This window comes from Homarus americanus, unplaced genomic scaffold (assembly GCF_018991925.1).
Source record: "Homarus americanus isolate GMGI-L3 unplaced genomic scaffold, GMGI_Hamer_2.0 scaffold7626, whole genome shotgun sequence".
NCBI classification, from domain to species: domain Eukaryota; kingdom Metazoa; phylum Arthropoda; class Malacostraca; order Decapoda; family Nephropidae; genus Homarus; species Homarus americanus.
Window position 1 is genome coordinate 4301767 of NW_024718273.1, and position 15732 is coordinate 4317498.

The window sequence follows — 15732 nt, forward strand, 5'->3', positions numbered from 1 at the left end:
GAAGAGCATTTGTTAGGGAAAGACTTGCAGCTGATGGGTGATGTGGGCTTTTGTGAAGTGAAGAAAACCAGATTTTGGGCCTTGTTATCAAAGGAGAACCAAATAGAACAAATCTTTTACAGCAGCAAAAATGAGTGAATAATAATACAGCTCCTCCCCGACTTATGGCGGGGTTAGAGACCCAAATCCAGGTCATAAGTCGAAATGGTCGTAACTCGAAAATGCTTAAATAATACATAGAAAATCTAAAATGGGTGTCTCTTTTCCTTCTCAGCACCACAAAATTCTCACTTTTAAGCTTGCCAGCCATTATAAAGTAAATTACAAACAAAAATTTTGTCAGCACACAGAGCAATCACTGACGTTGGGACTTGAAAATACGTAATTTGACAAAATTTTGGTTACTGAAGCAGGTCGTAAGTGCGGGTGGTCGTGAGTCGAGTAGGTCGTAAGTCGGGGAGGAGCCGTACACTATACATTACTGTACATAAAGGGTGATGGGTCAGATGTGGATGCCAATGTGAAAACTTTACATTAGCTGCGCATGTGACATCCATCTCTAATACAGGTATACCCCACGTTACGGAAACTCAGGTTGCGGAAATTTGCCCATACAGAATTTTTAAAATTATGACCACTAAATTCAGGATACGGCCCATAAATTCTACCTTAAAGAAATGGGGTAAATTTTCATAATCATTACATGGAAAAAAAAATTACTGACATTATAATTTATTTGGTGTTGATTTCTTGGTGTTTGCTACCACCAAGTGCGTACCCATGCCGTGTACACTTGATCTCTTGACCCCAGCTCTTCCAGTGTATTACCCTTATTCAAGAGGAGTGGAAAGAGGCCATCAAGTGCAAGTGAAAGCAGTAGTGCAAAGAGAGTCTGCAAAGGAATTACGTTGGATATAAAACTTGATGTTTTATGGAGTGTGATGTGGGTGAAAAACTTATCCAGATTGCAAAAACATTAGGGCTTGTTACATCTCCCACTGCACCACCGCATCTCATGTAACGCTCAACATCATTTGTCATGTGTTAAATTCAAGTGTTTTGTGTACCTGTACTTATTATAATATTATATCAAAACAATTGATTTATGTGTTTAAAAATATTTATTTTCAATCATAAGGGTGCAGGTATTACTTCTTTTTGCTGAAAAAGTTTCTTTAGGAATGCATCTCCAATTATATACTGGAAGTTAACGGGAAAACGAGGTTCACGTCACAGAATTTCACGTTGTGGTCAACTTTTCAAGGACGCATCTTTTCCATAACCCGGGGGATTACTGTATACAGTGGGGTATGCTATAACGAACGGATCCTACTACGAATATTCCTATAACGAACGGTTTTACCTATAAAATTGAGAATGCTATAACAAACGCAACTCCTACAATGAACGCGGATGAATACGGGACTATTTCGCCTGACGCATGAATATTGTTGTACCGCGACCCACAACAAGAGCGTCAGGCGCCATCTTTGTCTCATTGTGTAGCCAGTGCACCACTGTTATTGTTGAAATTTCGTCTTTTGATGTGAAAATTCACGTTACTTGTATAACTATTTTGTTATACAAGTATGCAATTGTAACAACGAATCGTCCAAAGCGAGTGAGAAAGCTAATAACCCTTGAAACTAAGAAAGAAATTATAAAGAAACGTGAGAATGGAAGAAGCATTGCGAAACTTAGTGATGAATATGGGACGGCTAAATTGATTATATGTACGATTTTGAAGAATAAAGAGGAGTTAAAAACTGCAAGTGGCTAAGGGAATCTTAAGACTTAGCAAAGCAAGGTGTAATGTGATTGAAGAGATGGAAAATTTACTCTTAGTGTGGATAAAGGAGAAAGAAATGGCAGGTGGTAACATTAGTGAAGCTATAATTTGTGAGAAGGCTAAACAATTGTTTGAGGACCTTAAAGCCAAGACTCCCAGTGGAAGTGATAGTGCTGTGCCAGTGTTTAGGGGTACCTGCATGCTGAATAACACTAAGGTAAGATAAAGTACCGTATTTTTTACATTTTCCACAGAATATTTTCAGTGTTAAGTGGTTGTATTTGGGGGCCTGGAACGGATTAATCCTATAACGAACGAGGTTCTGGAACCAATTACGTTCGTTATAGCATACCCCACTGTACATATATACAGTGGGGTGTGCAATAACAAATCTAATTGGTTCTAGAACCTTGTTCGTTATAGCATTCGTTCGTTATAGGAATAATCCGTTCCAGGCCCCCAAATACAACCACTTAACACTGAAAAATATAATATAAAATTGTAAAAATTGTAAAAAACGCATAAATGTGCATCTAAACCCTGAAATAAAGAATATTATTAATACTTGTAATAAAAAAAACAATAAATTAGTAAAAAAAATAAAAATTATTTTTTTTTAATAATGTTCGTTGTAGAAGTTTCGTTCGTTATAGCATTCTCAATTTTATAGGTAAAACCGTTCGTTATAGGAATATTCGTAGTAGGATCCGTTCGTTATAGCATACCCCACTGTATACAGCAGGGTCTCAGAGTACACGTATCCATGGTATCCCAGGTGGGAGGCAGAGTCAACCTGTGACTGGTGAGGTTCAGTCTGTTGCAGTGGCAGTGGACCTTGCCAGAGAAGCTACGTAGAGTGTTACAGCTGCAGGCTTCTCCGAGACCTCCAACGACGACATTATGGAGGTGATAAGGGATCCTGAGGTGACTGCCAACGAGATGTTAGAAGACGATCGTGTCAGTGAAGAGGCAGGTGGTGCGTCATCCCGAGAACACAAGTTAACGCATGGTAATGTTAAGGATGCCATCAAGTGTGCAGAGAAACTGAAGCTCATCCTTTCCAACGACCATGACGATAACCGCTATGAAGTCTTCCATAACCAGCTGTTGCACACTATGGAGCCATACATCAAGGTGTATCACGACAACATCAACACTAGCCGTCAGCGTAGCATCACGGACTTCTTCGCCCGCAACCCACCACAGCCAGCCCAAGCCAGTGATAGTGACAGTGATGGTGACTTTGAGGGATTTGTCAGGGAGGCCCTGACAACTATGGTGGATATTGATGGTGATTCACCTGAGGGCCAGTAATCTGCCCTCTGCCTCAGAACCAGCCACCATTCCCATACGCCGACCCATCTCTTCTACTAAAGTAAGTATTAAACCTAACCTAACCTTGATTTTTCTAACCTAAAGTAAGTGTTAAACCTTGATCTTTTTGTAACCTAACCTGATGTAGGTGTTAAACCTTGATTTTTCTTTTACCTGGTACAGTCGGCCCTTAACATAAGCGGGGGTTAGGTAACAGAGATACCCGTGAATGTTAAGAATCCGTGTACTTTTGCTGCCCCCCATGTCCTTATTTACCGTATATACTTGTGTGTAGTTCGAGTTTTTAAGACCAAATTTTTTAGCAAAAAATTGGGGGTCGACCTCTAAACGGGTAATAGTTTCGTTAGGTTGAAAAATATTTACCAATAACTACCAGTAAACAATGGAAACGACGCACCACCAGCTGTGAGTGTCGGTAAAGTTGCCAGGGTAGATCTCTTGCGTCATCATAGCAAGCCCATAGTTGCCAAATGCATGGTATGGTAGCACAGGACGATGTAAAACATAAAGTATTCATTTTTTAAAGTTTATTTATAGATACATAAATTTTTGTTCATTACATTTGAAACATCAATCTTTGTTAATTAAATTTGAAACAAAAGAAAACTACGATACCGTATTTCTAAATACCGGGTATTTTCATTAAAATATTACATCACAAGTATATGTTACCTTAGCTGTGACTGAATGAATATATTCTCAGAAATGAATATGGAAATGTAATATTTTTGCTGAAATGACATACATATTACAGTGGAAAGTGGGATAAAATCATGCCAAAAACAATGACTTTCGCTTTCTTTCGTTGTTCAAAAGATTTTACCGTAATAGCTTTTCGAATGGTTTTCAGGAAAAAAATGTTGTATTACAATAATATTCTATCCTAATTCACTTGAATAAATACTACGATACTATATTTCTGAATATTTTCATTAAAATCCATCAAAATCATTTTCCTTATCATCTGCAGCACCAAACAGCTCCTCCCAGTCCTCTCCTTGAACAGCATCGTCATATGGATCAACACCATCATCAGCCATAGGATCATCAATATCTTCATCCTCAATCACGCTCTCATTAGCCTCATAATCCCACACCAAGTCGTCTTCTGTTCCATCAAGAGCATTCGAAAAACCACATTTCTTAAAAGATTTCACCACAATTTCTGGTCTGATTGCGACCAGGGCTCTGCCGTATCAGCTAGACGGTACACTTGTTTTTCGAATCGTTTTCACTTAAAAAACTGTTGCATCACAAGTGAATTAGGATAGAATATTATTTTAATACAACAGTTTTTTAACTGAAAACCATTTGAAAAGCAATGACGGCAACATCTTTTGAGCGAAAGAAAGCGAAAGTCATTGCTTTCGTCACGATTTTATCCCACTTTCCACTGTAATACGTACGCCATTTCAGCAAAAATATTACATTTCCATATTCTCAGAAATAAATAGTAGTTTTGCTGAAACGTAATGTATTTCAATGTAAATTAGGATAAACTACATGAAAACAAAAGACTTTACCTAACCTTCCGATGTTCAAGATATGTTACTCATTTTTTTAATAGTTTTCGGTTAAAATACTGTTATATTAGTGATATTCTATTCATACTGTGCTTGATATAATACATTCACGGAAATGTAATATTTTTGCAACTACAATGCTGATGTCAACACAAGCGTGGTTACAGCGAGACCGAGTGACTGAGGGAGCGCAGGAACGCAGGGTGGCGTGGCGGGTGATGTGTGTGTGTGGTGTGCAGTGTGTGGTGTCGCACGCGATTTGAATGTATATTCCTCTGGCGGCAATCCGCGTATTTCCAAATCCGTGTATGTTAAACCCGCGTATGTTAAGGGCCGACTGTACAGTATATTATTCTCTTATTGATATTTCTCTTCTATATTATGTGTGTGTGCATACTATCATAAAGCTAAGATGTTATTTTTACGACAACGTACGTATTGTGTCGGTATTGTGTCGGAAAAAGTGGAGTTTGGGGGTGGGCCTAGTCTCTATTTCAATAAATCCCTTATGTTCTGTTATTTCATTTACGCGTTTCTCGTTTTACGAGGTACAAAGCGGGTTCAATTAACCGCGCAAATGAAGACCCAACTGTACAGATAAACTTCTATTTATCTACAGTATTTACGATCTCCCAATCTACAATAAATCGAGTTAATGAAGCTGATATATTAAGACCACTTCCCTATTTGGGATGTAAACAAACTCGCATTAACGATATTCGTCATCCTGCCAATCTACAAGTCAGAATATGGAACGTATCGCTCAATTCATTTGTCAGCTAAGGCATCATTTACCCGAACACCACCTCGTGGTCATCTGGTGAACTACGGTAAGTCATTGTTTCTTCTTGGTTACACATGTTTAAGAAATGAAGCTCAAGGCTTACCGGTCATCACCATTATTTTTTTACCTTAAAGTTCACAATGCACTCTACTTTAGTGACTGTAAAGTTCTTTTGCTCTGATCTCTCACCCTGACAATGGGTGACGTGATATTGCATCAGGTCAGGTCAGTTAACATGGGACCCACTAATCTCCTACCACACCTCCATCACAAGTGTTAAAAGATGTAAAAATTTATTACAGTTACAGTATGTATTACATTTAGGAGATTGGACAGTATACTGCTACTGTAGACTCAAGATGACAGTAGTAATGTACTACATTATTTTGTCATTTATAATATACAGGTAGTTCTGCTATAACGCGATAATTGTGTTCTTGTAAAATATCGTGTTATAGAAAATCGCGTAATAGAAATAACAGGGCTTATGGAGAAAATAGGGTTAGGTGCAGATTACTCGAAATCGAAAAAATTTAGTAGTTAGCCTAACACAAAGGATAGCACAGTCTAAATAAATGTTACATTCATATCTAATAATGAAATCATACAGTAAATGTAACACTTTACTTGATGGGGGAGAAGGGTGATTTTGAGGTTGATAAAATCGAGCTTCTCTTCAAGTGTTATATCCTTTCTTTTACGATCATCACCGGGAATTCTATCACCAGAACGCTTCTTGTTGATATTCTTCTTTACTATATTCACATTATTTAAATTTTTTTTTTTTTTCTAATTTATTGTTTTTTTATTACAAATATTAATGATATTCTTTATTTCAGGGGTTTAGATGCATATTTATGCACTTTTTTACAATTTTTACAATTTTATATTATATTTTTCAGTGTTAAGTGGTTGTATTTGGGGGCCTGGAACGGATTAATCCTATAACGAATGAATGCTATAACGAACAAGGTTCTAGAACCAATTAGATTCGTTATAGCATACCCCACTGTACCACAAAATTGGAGAAATAGTAAGCAAAAATCGCGTTATAGCAAACAAGCGTTCGCGTTATACAAATATCGTTCCTAATTCATAAATCGCGTTAGAGCAAATTCGCGTTATCAAAACACGCGTTATAGCAGAACTCACTGTATTGTAAGTGTACAGCGGTGCTTTTGTAAATAAATACAGCTCTTTGTGTCTGTCAGTGTGAGTTGCGCCACTTAGACTCAGGGAAAACAGTGGAGAATTCCACTGTGACACACAGCTCCATTCCCAAGTCTCCTCACATGCCTGTATGATCTAGATTTTTTACTTTTTAATATACTTATTTATCCATACTTTTAAATATATTATTCAAGATTATTTAAGCAAAAAAATAAAGTTTAACCCAATTAGAATTGATTTCATAGACTCCGGTATCAGCATTTCTCATATTTTTTCATAAAAGAATTGAGTCATAATCATTATGTGTTGAAATATTTGTTTAAGGATCATTTGGTGAAAAGGTCTGGTTGAGAATTTATTCAGTATTATTATGGTATCAAATTAATCTCTCAAACACAATTAAAACAGATGCTGTGAGGTAAAGAGAAAGGGAGGAAGGGAAAGGGGGGAAGCGACCATTGGGGGAGAAAGTGACCGCACAGACACCCTTCAAAAGGGTTAACTCCCACCCAAAGCGTATCACCCGGACTCCTGCCTCACTCAATCATTTTACTGTAACTCATTCATACAATATTGTTTATTTGTTATTCATTAATTAATAAATATACATTACTGTACAGTACTGTAATCATCTGTGTTTATTAATACCTGTACACTTCATATACAATACTGTATACAGCTATACACTCTATCTCATTGGTAAAAAATAAAGTCATCAGGAACACATCCCCATAAATGCAATGGTACCAAATTCATTTATCTAATCCCCCACGTCACCTCCACCTGACATTGATCAGGCCAGGTCAGCAACTAATCCCCTACCACACCTCCATTGCAATATTTTCATAAAAGAATAGAGTCCCCGTGATTATTATCATGTTTTTGCGACTGTGAAGTGAGCGGTATGTCTGAAGGCTACACCTCCAGTCCCCACTCTTCAGTCTCCCCAAAGTCTGTGTGGGACTCAGGTTTATGTCTCCACTCCACCTTAAGGATACCGACTGGGAAAATTTTATTTATCATCCAATTTTCATGATTTTTATATACCGTATATACTCGTGTATAGTTCGAGTTTTTAAGACCAAATTTTTAGGCAAAAAATTGGGGGTCGTCCAAAACATGCGTAATAGTTTTGTTAGGTTGAACCCGTGCATGATGGGAAGGGCGAGGAGCAACTTTTAGCTTCAGACATGAAAAATATTTACCATTTACTGCCAGTAAACAATGGAAACATAAAATATGTACCAATTAGTAATGAAAAGTTGTGCAGTTCCTTCAGTAAATGAAGCTCACCAACTTACAATGGGCTAAATTACCTTACAATGTGCTTTCAGTAGTCTATGTTGAAGTTCTTAGCACAGGCTAACTTATCTTATCATATACAGTATCACAGTTCTCATTGATCTACAAAAAATACCGGTAATAAAAACCTTTTCGATATTTCACACTCAATATAATACCCGGTAATCTGCTTCAACCTCCTATTGTTTACAACGATGCATCACGCACCACCAGCTGTATCAGCTAGACGGTACAAGTGTTTTTCGAATCGTTTTCAGTTAAAAAACTGTTACATCACATGTATATTTTACCTTAACTGTGCCTGAATGAATATGTTCTCGGAAATAAAAAGTAGTTTTGCTGAAACGTGATACAGTCAGCCCTTAACATTAGCGGGGGTTAGGTAACAGAGATACGCGTGAATGTTAAAAATCCGTGTACTATTGCTGCCCCCCCTAAAAAATCCCTGGCCCCCCATGTCCTTATTTACCGTATATACCTGTGTGTAGTTTGAGTTTTTAAGACCAAATTATTTGGCAAAAATTGGGGGTCGACCTCTAAACGGGTAATAGTTTCGTTAGGTTGAAAAATATTTACCGGTAACTACCAGTAAACAATGGAAATGATGCACCAACACACCAACAGCTGTGAGTGTCGGTACAGTTGCCAGGGCAGATCTCTTGCGAGCCCAAAGTAGCCAAATCCATGGTATGGTAGCACAGGACGATGTACAACAAAGTATTCATTTATTAAAGTTAATTTATAGATACTGGACATAAATTTTTTTTCATTACATTTGAAACATCAATCTTTGTTAATTAAATTTGAAACAAGAGAAAACTACGATACTGGATTTTCATTAAAATATTACATCACAAGTATATTTTACCTTAACTGTGACTGAATGAATATATTCTCGGAAATAAATATGGAAATGTAATATTTTTGCTGGAATGACGTACATATTATAGTGGGAAGTGGGATAAAATCATGAGGAAAGACTTTCGCTTTCTTTCGTTGTTCAAAATATTTTACCGTAATCGCTTTTCGAATGGTTTTCAGTTAAAAAACTGTTGTACTCGTACTGTATTACAATAATATTCTATCCTATCATTAGCCTTATAATCCCACAACTGAAAACCATTCGAAAAGCGATTACGGTAACATCTTTTGAACGAAAGAAAGCGAAAGTCATTGCTTTCGTCACTTTCCACTGTAATACGTACGTCATTTCAGCAAAAATATTACATTTCCATATTCTCAGAAATAAATAGTAGTTTTGCTGAAACGTAATGTATTTCAATGTAAATTAGGATAAACTACATGAAAACAAAAGACTTTACCTAACCTTCCGATGTTCAAGATATGTTACTCGTTTTTTTAGTAGTTTTCGGTTAAAATACTCTTATATTAGTGATATTCTATTCATACTGTGCTTGATATAATACATTCACGGAAATGTAATATTTTTGCAACTACAATGCTGATGTCAACACAAGCGTGGTTACAGCGAGACTGACTGAGTGAGGGAGAGCTATGCGTGTGTGTGTGAGGTTGCGGGAGCGGGCGGTGTCCCGTGTTCGGTGCCGCGCGCGAGTTGAATGGCGTGCGATTTGAATGTACAGTTTTACCCCGCCTAACGCGGTTTCACTTAACGCGTTTTCGCATATACGCGGTGCCTTGCCAAAGCTGAACTTTCACTTAACGCGGATTTTTTCCACATATACGCGGTGAGTGTCCGAGACGCTATTTTTAGATTTGCCCCACCCGCCACCCTGCCTGACTGCCTGTTTTAGCTCATAAAATTCATACAAATTACCAGGCCAGAATATAATTTACATTGCTGGAATTCTTATAATTTGGTGATCATTTTGAATATAAACATCATATATTTTGCTTTAAACTTACAATTTTTAGATAAAAATTTTTCTCTAGGTAACTATGGTATCTTTTGTGCAAAATATATGACATTTATATTCAAAATATTCCTGGTCTTACAAGGAATCCAGCAATGTCAATTATATTATCCTAACTTTAGTTTGAGGTATTATTTATTAAAATTTAGTGGTTATCCCACACATCTCCTTGGGACGGTTGGTGGGGGGTGGGGGGGAGGGAGGGACCGACCGACCATCTGTTACCCTGTGAAGAATTATTATTTTTTTTTATTAACTGAAGATATTTGTTTTAGCTCATAAAATTCATACAAATTACCCGGTCAGAATATAATTTACATTGCTGGAATTCTTATAATTTGGTGATCATTTTGAATATAAACATCATATATTTTGCTTTAAACTTACAATTTTTAGATAAAAATTTTTCTCTAGGTAACTATGGTATCTTTTGTGCAAAATATATGACATTTATATTCAAAATATTCCTGGTCTTACAAGGAATCCAGCAATGTCAATTATATTATCCTAACTTTAATCTGAGGTATTATTTAATACTAAATGTTAAAAACTCTGGAAGGGAGGATTGGTGGGGGTGGGGGGGAGGGTTGGGACTGACCGCGCGGTTGGAAGAGGGGGGGAGGCAAGGTGGGGTACTTTGATTGACAGATAGTGTCGTGAAGATTATTTTTTTTTTATTAACTGAAGATATTTGTTTTAGCTCATAAAATTCATACAAATTACCCGGTCAGAATATAATTTACATTGCTGGAATTCTTATAATTTGGTGATCATTTTGAATATAAACATCATATATTTTGCTTTAAACTTACAATGTTTAGATAAAAAAATTTCTCTAGGTAACTATGTTATCTTTTGTGCAAAATATATGACATTTATATTCAAAATATTCCTGGTCTTACAAGGAATCCAGCAATGTCAATTATATTTTCCTAACTTTAGTTTGAGGTTATCCCACACATCTCCTTGGGACGGTTGGTGGGGGGTGGGGAGGGAGGGACCGACCGACCATCTGTTAGCCGGCTGTGTAGTGTGAGAGGGGGAGGGAGTTGAGTCCATTATTTGAATGGACATTAACTTGGCGACTGTATTTCTCTATTTCTCTTAAGTATTAATTGTGTGCATGTACCATCATAAAATTAAGATGTTATTTTTACTACAACATAGGTATGTGCCTTCAAAAAGTGGAGTTTGGGGGTCGGGCCGGTTTCTATTGGAATTAATCCCATATGTTCTGTTGTTCACTTAACGCGGATTTCACTTAACGCGGGACCCTCTGGGTTCAATTGACCGCGTTAAGTGGGGTACAACTGTACTTCAATTTCTTCAATGTACAGAATATTCCTCTGGCGGGGCAATCCACGTATTTGCGAATCCGTGAATGCTAAACCCGCGTATGTGAAGGGTCGACTGTATATTTTAATGTAAAATAGGATAAAATACATGACGAAAACAAAAGATTTTACCTAACCTTCCGATGTTCAAGAGAAGTTACTCGTTTTTTTAATAGTTTTTGGTTAAAATATTGTTATATTACAATGGTATTCTATTCATACCGTGTTTGATATAATGCATTCACGGAAATGTAATATTTTTGCTGAAATGACGTACGTATTACAGTGGTAAAGTGGGATAAAATTGTGACGAAAACAATGACTTTCGCTTTCTTTCGTTCAAAAGATGTTACCATAATCGCTTTTCGAATGGTTTTCAGTTAAAAAACTGTTGTATTACGATAATATTCTATCCTAATTGACTTGAATAAATACTACAATACCATATTTCTGAATATTTTCATTAAAATCCATCAAAATCATTTTTCTTGTCATCGTCTGCAGCACCAAACAGCTTCTCCCAGTCCTCTCCTTGAACAGGGCTACAGGGTACGTGTTTTTCGAATCGTTTTCCGTTAAAAAACTATTACATCACACGTATATTTTACCTAAACTGCGCCTGAATGAATATATTCTCAGAAATAAAAGTAGTTTTGCTGAAACGTGATGTATTTCAATGTAAAATAGGATAAAATACATGACGAAAACAAAAGACTTTACCTACGTAAGCTTCTGTTCTTGAGATGTTACTCGTTTTTTTAATAGTTTTCGGTTAAAATTCTGTTATATTACAATATTCTATTCATACTGTGCTTGATATAATACATTCACGGAAATGTAATATTTTTGCTGAAATTACGTACGTATTAAAGTGGAAAGTGGGATAAAATCGTGACGAAAACAATGACTTTCACTTTCTTTCGTTCAAAAGATGTTACCGTAATCGCTTTTCGAATGGTTTAGTTAAAAACTGTTGTATTACAATAATATTCCCTCCTAACTGACTTGAATAAATACTTGAATGGAAATACTGTACAGTATACAATATTTTTGTTGAAACTACCCACGTTTCAGTGTAAAGTGTCGTAATAATAAATGGTAAACAATTTGCCTTCGGCACTCTTGTTTCAGGCACGGCAAGCCTCAGTTTATAGGACGTAGAGCGTTTTTAGTGAAGGTTTTGTTCCATTACCCTCAAAAACGTGGGTCGAACTATAAACGAGGAATATCGTAAATTAACGATTTTTTGGTCAAAAAATCAGGGTCGACCTATAAACTAGGGGGGTTATAGACGAGTATATACAGTATGTTATGTACAGTATATCTATACAGTACTGATTATATCCAAGTTTCAAGCATTTTGATAAGGATTTTTTTTTATTATAAAAAAAATTAAATTTCAAGAAATTTCATTTTGATATTTCACTGCCATCTAATGAAGAACCTTCTTGCAAATTGTTTATATGATAGTTATCAACATAATTAACGAATTGTTGGAATTGCTTTTTTTTATTTTTTTTATTTAGGATTTTTGTTTTTGTTTTATACTATAAAATATTCAACCTCTCCTAATCCATATTTTTTCAATAACAAAGTATGACCAACAAATTCTTCATATTTCTTTTATTGAATATACACACAATGACACCGTAATTAAAACCTTAACTCTAAGATAAAAAGTTAAAACTTTAACTTCAATATTAATTTTACTTCAAAGTTATACTTTATTGACATAAAAGCATGTATGATCACATTTTAAAATCCTTCGTCTGCTGGCTGATCATCGTCTAACATAAAGAGGTCTGCATATGGGTCTGTATCACTGGAACTTCCGACTTCGTCTTCATTATATTTGCCGTCATCCTCCTCCTCGTCACTGTCTCGCCACAACATATCATCTTCTTCCCCCATCCACTGCATTTGAAATCCCACATTTTTTGAATGATTTTATGACAGTTTCTACATGAACAGCTTCCCAAGACTTTATAACACAACACATCCATTAGTGAGGCACGCATATTACCCCCCTTCGTGAATGACTTTTCTCCCTCAACCATCCATTTATTCCACTCAGAACAAATAATGTCCTTGAATGGCTTATTTGCAAACTCTTCAAATAACAGTGCTGCAGCGGATGACAGTTTAAGTCTAAGCTGTGCTGCCGACAGTGTAACGGACCCATAGTTTTACAGCTGGCCGCGTGGTGTTGGTGGCGCCACTGGCAGTTTGTTTACAACAGCTGATGCAAATGGCGGATCGTAAGCCAGGTGTACCGTAATGTTCTACTATCATACAGTTTACAGCGGTACTATAAAGGTGCTATACTGGTATGATGCGTAAACAATTACTACTTTATTGGAGGTGCTGATTTTGGCTTGAAGTTTACCAGAGTTCATACGAAGATAACTTACTGAAGATTTTTAGCAGTTGCTTGCTGTCCTACGTACATCCTGTTACCCACTTCCCTTTTTGTATAAACTATATACAGCTACTCCCCAACTTACGACCTACTCGACTTATGTCCACCCGCACTTACGACCTGCCTCAGTCGTACCAAAATTTGGTCAAATTACGTATTTTCGAGTCCCAGAGTCAGAACACAGATAAAATTTTCATTGTAATTCACTTTAAAATGGCTGGCAAGCTTAAAAGTGAGTGTTTTGAGGTGCTGAGAAGAAAAAAAAGACCCCTATTTTCTATGTGTTATTTAAGCATTTCCGACTTTCGACCATTTCGACTTACAACCTGGATGTTGGTCCCTAACCCCGTCATAAGTCGGGGAGCAGCTGTAATATATATACAGTATATCAAATATTGAAAGGTATTACGGTAAGTGTCTTGATGAAAGTGGCGTGGCCTTATTAGACACTTTCGCCTGTTTGGGGCTTGGGGGGGTCGACTTACATGGCGAGTATAGGCCTAAACCAAAATTTTTAACTAAAAATCTTGGTCAACTTATACGCCAAGTTGTCTTATACGCCGCAATTTACGGTATATTGTGGGAGTGGCTACTGGAAGGCCACACAAAGTTCTGAGAATTTAGTTTAATTTTTCGATTATTTCAAATATTTTTCAACCATCTCGCCTCAGTCAATTTCCTTAAAGTAACACAATTGTTAAATAACATAAGAAAGATAGGTAGTATGGTTTATGAAGGCTGGGAAAGGAGTTGAGAGTTTGTTTCAGCCTTTTGACTTAATTTGTAAGCTGTTACTTTACATCTGTGATAAGATTCCATTTTTAAATACAGTATAAAATTTTTACAACATGATCAGTATCTACACGAGTAAAGTTAGACTTACGAACAAACATCAGGAACGTGACCTATTTCCAAGTACAGGAGCACCTGTACAGTAACTACTGTACGTACTCGGGTTCAAAGTGATAGTTAAACTAAGAACATACCAATATACTGCCCCGATGTTGCTCTGGAGTCCACAGCCATGACCACCCCACCATTGAATTTAAAGCCAAGAGTAGTAGTGCCATGAGCATAGTTGAGCTTGATCTTGCGGCCACTCTCATCAATTAGAAACTCTCCAACCTGACATTGTGCCTGCAAAAAAATTAAATAAAATAAAAATTAGTTTCCAATAAAACAAAGCATTCATGATGGGTGGCATAGTTCTAAATGCCATATCAAGAATACTGAAACTAGCTATCTGACAGAAAAACTCTTTCCTGTCGGAAATCCAGAATTGTAAAGTAACGAAATAAATTTACTTGAATACTGTACTAAAGTAATATTTTGGTGTATTTACTTTTTAAAAAAGACAGTAATATCTCCCTTAGCCGGAATCCCTCAATCCCTGAACTCTCTGATAGCCGGAATTGAAATTTTCAGAGGGGCACATTTTCTGGAAAATTACGAAAAAAAATCCTGATACCGGGAAAATTCTGGGTATGGGGGAGTTTTTTCCGGGTTTGAAAGATGAAAATCAGGTGCATTTTCTAGAAATTCTGAGAAAATTTTTCTGTTACCCAGAAAATTCCGGGGATGAGGGATTTTTTTCCGGCTCTGAGAGAGTCGTATCGTTACCCGGAAATCTCTCATTCCCGGAAGTGCTCTGCACCAATTGTTCCAGCTAACTGGGATATCACTGTACTTACCCCAATACAATTGAAAACAAAATTTTTACTCATTACAGGTACTCCTCGACTTACAACCTACTCGACTTAGAACTACCCGCACTTACGACCTGCCTCAGTCGTACCAAAATTTGGTCAAATTACGTATTTTCGAGTCCCAACATCAGTACACAGACAAAATTTTCATCAGTAATTCACTTTAAAATGGCTGGCAAACTTAAAAGTGAGTGTTTTATGGTGCTGAGAAGAAAAAGAGACCCCCATTTTCGATTTTATGTGTGTTATTTAAGCATTTCCGACTTACGACCTGGATGTCGGTCCCTAACCCCGTCGTAAGTCGGGGAGGAGCTGTACATGTAAACTAATAAAAAAAAATTATTAATTAATTATTAACCATAGCACGGTGTGGGGAGACACCATGCAATCACATACCTAGAGGTTCTCAAGAGGTAAGGTGACGTCAGGTCAGGTGGCAGTGGCCATGACAGCAGACTTTCACTTTGATCTTTTT

General features: G+C 36.8%; 1 pseudogene; it reads right to left on the bottom strand.

Annotated features, from left to right (window-relative positions):
* LOC121859384 overlaps positions 1-15732 on the bottom strand; it is a 44584-nt pseudogene that overhangs the window by 20819 nt on the left and 8033 nt on the right.